This window comes from Homarus americanus, unplaced genomic scaffold (assembly GCF_018991925.1).
Source record: "Homarus americanus isolate GMGI-L3 unplaced genomic scaffold, GMGI_Hamer_2.0 scaffold31037, whole genome shotgun sequence".
Taxonomy (NCBI): Eukaryota; Metazoa; Arthropoda; class Malacostraca; order Decapoda; family Nephropidae; genus Homarus; species Homarus americanus.
The window spans coordinates 4,922,616-4,929,101 of record NW_024722227.1 but is presented as its reverse complement, the minus strand read 5'-3'; positions in this window follow the sequence as shown (position 1 = coordinate 4,929,101).

Sequence of the window (6,486 nt, the reverse complement as noted above, 5' to 3'; positions counted from 1 at the left end):
ATGGTGTTATAGCACAATACCAGGTATACGGCGCAATTAATTTACTATACTTAGCAGTCGCTTAGTGGCGCCACCGTCGAGGGAGGATAAAAAACTAACATTCCGTGAACCATTCTCCTAGAGCAGGGGTAACCAAACTACGGCCCGCGGGCCGGATCCCAAGTCCTTCCCCGGCTCGTGGTAGCTTCGCCTACGCTCTGACGTTACCAGAGCTTTCGTTCTGGCTTGCAAGTATTGAACAGAATGATTATGCGGCCCGCGCTCGTCATTCTTTCAGTTATCCGGCCCATTGTGAAAAAAGTTTGGTGACCCCTGTCCTAGAGTATAGAATCCTTGCTTCCAACCACCAATACACAAGGTGATTTTTATATTCATCTTCACGACTGGTATATCCTCGCATAACTCCTCAAATAAAACATTTAAAAAAATCGGTCTCCAAGGTATAGTGCTGCTTATGCTCGACCACTGCCAGATACTGACAATTAAAAGTCAGGGATTTATAAGGTTAGGGGGAGGGGGTTATGCTTGTCAGACGGTAAGATAGATAGTTATGGTGACATGAAAACTAAATGGAAGCTTATGAAAAAAGAAAGAAAGAAAAGGCAACAGGCTTCCCCAGCAGGTAATTAAACAACCCAACACCCCACCACAAGATGTTATCACGTAATAACACTCCCACACTATTTAGACTACAAAATGCTTTGTCTTTCTCCCTGAGCACAAACAGCAGGCACTGTAGTGACAGCGCCAACTGGTGCGGGGGACATGCGTGGTGGGTACTTAATATGAGGACGGGTTGTTGACGATGGAACGCAGACGGCTACTTTAGTGTTGTTATCATTATGATTTGTTATTTTGCGCTTTTTTTTCTTCATAATAATTTCAACAAAGACGCATTATTCCTTCGTTTACTTTTGGTCGCCTAAACAACTTGGCATGCATGTACAATGAAAGACAAAAGTCGTGTCTTGAAATTTGGTGAAAACATATGCCAAAGGGCTAAACTTTTGGTGCACTCTGCCTTGTGCTAGGGGGCTCTCATAATGTTTCAAGAGTTATATTTAATCATCGGGCAAAACCAAGTCAAATGGGTCCCAGTCCTAATAGACCCCCAACGTATAACTTTACCTAACATGAGGGATTGGAACCCCTTATGAGTGGGGCCCATTAAGACTTTGAGATTTATTTCCAATGGTTGCATCGGGTTAGGTTGGGACACACGACTAGCCACAAAAACAAACCTTACCGGCACTGAGACTCCACTGTTAGAAGTAGGAATGGCGTTGACCTGACAGTAGAGGCTGGTGACAGGCAGGTAGGTAGGTTAGGGATGATACTGACTGATCCGTCTGTACAGGTCAGGGCAGTTGATGACGGATGTGCCCAGGGTGGTGAGGGTCGTGGTACACTTGTGACGAGTTACAGTTCTTGATGTTACAGGTTTTTAAATTCCCTTTTGTGAGTTATTAATGACAGCTGGATGACTATTTAATGTTTGTGCATGAGGGAGATTATCTCAAGTGTCTTTCAATGTTTACTCTCATTGTCATCAGATTGTAGTAAGAAAATGGGAACTCAGTTTGTGTACCTGGCCAGTAAAGGCAGGTGTGATGGGTTTTATATCCACCTTGTAGACAACAGTGAGCGACCAAACTATCTTCCCAGTTTGGGATGAACGTGTTAGAGTACTTGACTCCTTGAGCCTTCCGACACGCTTTTGGGGAAACTTGATTATTTGGCGGGCCTGGAGAGGACAGAGCCTGAGTTTTCAGGGTATTCCTGTTCTCCACTCATCATGACTGAAATACAGTATTGTATATCATTTACCACATTGACCATTTTGTGGTGTTTTGATAAAATACTAGTTATAATCCTTGAATCATGCTACCCAGTCAGGCATACCAACTGTTCATATTATGTAGTCGAGGTAAATCTTGATCATGTGTTGCCAGCTTTAAATAAATCATCAGACAAAACTGGGAAGATAGTTTGTCGCTCATTGTACATTTAATTCACCACTAAACACTGTTGCCACCAATGCCACCATCCAATACATAAACAACTCACTGATATCATGTAAAAGTCAACTAACTGTTTTTTTCTGTACACTCGCCAACAAAAGTCCTGTTGCTTCACCTGCCTCTTCATGAACTTAGAGATTCATGAAGAGGTAGGTGAAACAACAGGACTTTTGTTGGCGAGTGTCTACAATTTTGCAGTGAGAAGCGGTTGAAATTCTTTTGTGCAGACTCACTAAACGTTGCTTCAAGGCCGGGCATCCATTCGTACGTGATCCTTGTCCGCGTCCTTATCCGTGAGGTGAACATCCATATATCAATGAAAATTATGTAGTGTAAGGTCTGCTTTTCCCTCCAGAAAGTCACCGCACCTTAAGTTGTCCCGACATCTGCGTCAAAAATTACATAAGCATAGGCAGTTCCTTTTCATGGCTGGTATCCTCCACAGAAGACATCAAAATGCCCCGAAAGAAAACATAGGTAGTGGGTCCATGAAATCCTTCAAAATTGGCATAAGCATGGTGCATACTACCACCTAGAGAAGGAATTGGGACTGATTGAGGAACAGTTTCAACGTTACTGCAGACTGACTAGAGAGCAGTTTAGGCAAGTACTCCACCTGGTGGAAGAATCTGTGGTGAAAGTGAGCCAGACAAGGGAGGCAGTATGCCTGAGGCAACGGCTAGCCATATGCTTGAGGTATGTAACCACACACTGGGATGGAGGCATACTAAATACAGGAAGAGCAAAAACTTTCCAGTTACATAAGACTGTGCCATATGATTTATTGATTTACTACGATACATACAGTCCAGTTATACCAGGAATTTTCAACGCCATGGCTATAGACATCCATATGTTGGCAACGACTATGGAGTCCCGATGTTGAGGTGACCTGACATCATAAATGGCTGGGTTTTCTTTGACCAGTTCCACCAAAGCCTCACAAACTTCTTGGCTGGTCAGTCTGCTGGAGTCCTTGCGTTTGGGCATGGTGGATGCTGTGGAAAAACACCTAAGAAATAGGTTAAAATAATATAGTTTGAGAATATACTCTTGAGTTTCCGTAGGTTATGTAGCCCCCACAACAGCTTCCGTGGCCGTCTGTGTCCGTGAAAAATCACACTGCGAGATTCCTCACGGACCCGGAACTGATCAAGGAATGCTTCTCAACCTTTTCCCAAATATTTGATTTTTCACTGACACGGATACGGATCATGGATCGCGTACGGATGGATTCCCGGTCTAACACCGTAATGGCGGGGTAATGTGGAATTTAACTGGCCAATTAACTCTAGTTTTTTTAGAATATCCCATAAATGTTCCTTAAGTGGGATGATTTTTCTCCACGTAACTGCAGCAATATGGCAGGAGTTTTATACACCGTTGTAGAGTTTTAGTTTTTGTGGACTGAGGAAAGCTGTTACTTCAATCGCTCTAGACTGGACTGCCGTATTACACATGTATACAATACAGTATTGCACTAATGCCGTTGGCTTTATAATTATTATTGCACCAAGTTCTCAAGGCGCGTGACAAGTTTGGTAATTACACTCATCCATCACCAATTATAAATTATGAGATACAGAACTAAAGAAACAAGAGCGGAAGGACGTGAAACTCCCAAGTGACGCTAGGGGAAGTTGTTGGTAACAGTGCTCCTGGCGGTGAGAATGAACAATTACTGGATCACAGTATACAGTAATGTCGACCAGCCACATGTTAAGCGCAAAAATTGTTCGCCACACAATGCGTCAGGGCCATTATTTGTTGTACTTTTTAGCATTTATTAAACTGGAAAAAGGTAGACTAGTTATATTATAATATAAATGTAATCTGAGCAGTTAAGTGTACTGAGACAAACTGTAGTCTTTTTTTTTTGTTTAGCTGACGGTACAAGCCGCGCCCCCTTGTAGCTCACTGGCTCAATAATAATATTCGATTTATGTTGATATATCGCAAAAAAATCCATATAAAACTGAAGGATACCCAATTCTGGCTCACTTTAATGCCGAATTTAATGTAAGTAAAGGTATAATTGCTTGAAAACATTAACTTTCAAGATGTGAGTGAAAAAAAAAAACGTTTGGAATAAAGACTACCCAAGTCAAACACAATCCAGGCTTTTGGAGAACGCTCGCCACTACTACTCTTTTCACTAATTATTATGTATATCAAGACAAATGACAGGAAACATAAAACAACGGATAATAATGGCTATTTTATAAAGAGTAGAAGCAAGTGTAAACCTCGCATATTCACGTAAAGGTGACGTTTAAGAAGGACGTTACAGGGAAGTAGCGTTGTATAGTGCACGCCATGTATACATGATTGTTTCGTACTTTGAAAATTAAATCGAGATACTCTGCTTCGGAACTGTTACGGACTCACTATCAAATAAACAAGATGTTTTGTCAAGGGCTGGTAAATATATGTACAGTATTTTGACTTAAAACTTGCAGCTGGCAATTACTCTGAATATGTTCACTTAGAAAATGCAAATGACTTCCATTAAAAGTTCTAAAAAAAAATATTCGTTTACAGCTATGGAAGTATTAATCTACAATTTACAAGTAATCGAGTTGCTCCGTAAGTAATCTCATGAAATTATCAGTGTTATTGAACTACAGGAGTTTATTTAGGGGTGTACCTTAAAGTGCCAGTTGGTCGGTGCAGTACCTCACAGATAGGTGAATTTCCGCTCTCCGTTCACAGTGAACTGGTCCTCGCTACACACACCTGGAGGACGAAAATCATTAGTAGAAAGGTCATTAAGACACTTGGTGGACGTAATTCACAAGAGGAGGATAATTTCTCCCTTCAAATGATATCAAAAGCCACCTGTTGAACTCAAACCTACCCCCCTGAACTTCAGAATTACCTGTTGAATTAAAACCCACCTGTTGAACTTCACAATTACTTGTTGAATTCAAACCCACCTGTTGAACTTTACATTTACCTGTTGAACTTTACATTTACCTGTTGAACTCAATCCCACCTGTTGAACTTCACATTTACCTGTTGAACTCGAACCCACCTGTTGAACTTCACAATTACTTGTTGAATTCAAACCCACCTGTTGAACTTCACATTTACCTGTTGAACTCGAACCCACCTGTTGAACTTCACATTTACCTGTTGAACTCGAACCCACCTGTTGAACTTCACAATTACCTGTTGAACTTCACATTTACCTGTTGAATTCAAACCCACCTTTTGAACTTCACATTTACCTGTTGAACTCGAACCCACCTGTTGAACTTCACATTTACCTGTTGAACTCGAACCCACCTGTTGAACTTTACAATTACTTGTTGAATTAAAACCCACCAGTTGAACTTCACAATTACTTGTTGAATTATAACCCACCTGTTGAACTTCACATTTACCTGTTGAACTCGAACCCACCTGTTGAACTTCGCATTTACCTGTTGAACTCAAACCCACCTGTTGAACTTCACATTTACCTGTTGAACTTCACATTTACCTGTTGAACTCGAACCCACCTGTTGAACTTCACATTTACCTGTTGAACTCGAACCCACCTGTTGAACTTCACAATTACCTGTTGAACTTCACATTTACCTGTTGAATTCAAACCCACCTTTTGAACTTCACATTTACCTGTTGAACTCGAACCCACCTGTTGAACTTCACATTTACCTGTTGAACTCGAACCCACCTGTTGAACTTTACAATTACTTGTTGAATTAAAACCCACCAGTTGAACTTCACAATTACTTGTTGAATTATAACCCACCTGTTGAACTTCACATTTACCTGTTGAACTCGAACCCACCTGTTGAACTTCACAATTACCTGCTGAACTTCACATTTACCTGTTGAATTCAAACCCACCTTTTGAACTTCACATTTACCTGTTGAACTCGAACCCACCTGTTGAACTTCACATTTACCTGTTGAACTCGAACCCACCAGTTGAACTTCACAATTACTTGTTGAATTATAACCCACCTGTTGAACTTCGCATTTACCTGTTGAACTCAAACCCACCTGTTGAACTTCAGAATTACCTGTTGAATTCAAACCCACCTGTTGAACTTCACATTTACCTGTTGAATTCAAACCCACCTGTTGAACTTCAGATCCACACAACTCCAACTCACCGAACTGGTCAGGCGGGAAGGTCTCAAAGGCCTCGAAGTCGAGTCGGAGTTGGCAGGTGTCGACCATACGGGTGATGCTCATGGTGCACGTGCTGGCGTCGCTGTACGTGCTGGGATAGTTGGGGCTAACCAGGTACGTGTAGTTGGTTGATGACGTCCCTCCGCACGTGATCATCTCCGATGGCACGTGTGAGTTAGATGGTTAGTATGTGATAGGCTAGGTGGCTTTTATGCTAGACGGCTTTATACAATGGGTGGCTTTATATGCTAAGTGGCTTTTTTACACAGTGGCTTTATAAACTACATACCTTTATACACTGGGTTTTTATACTGGGTGTCTT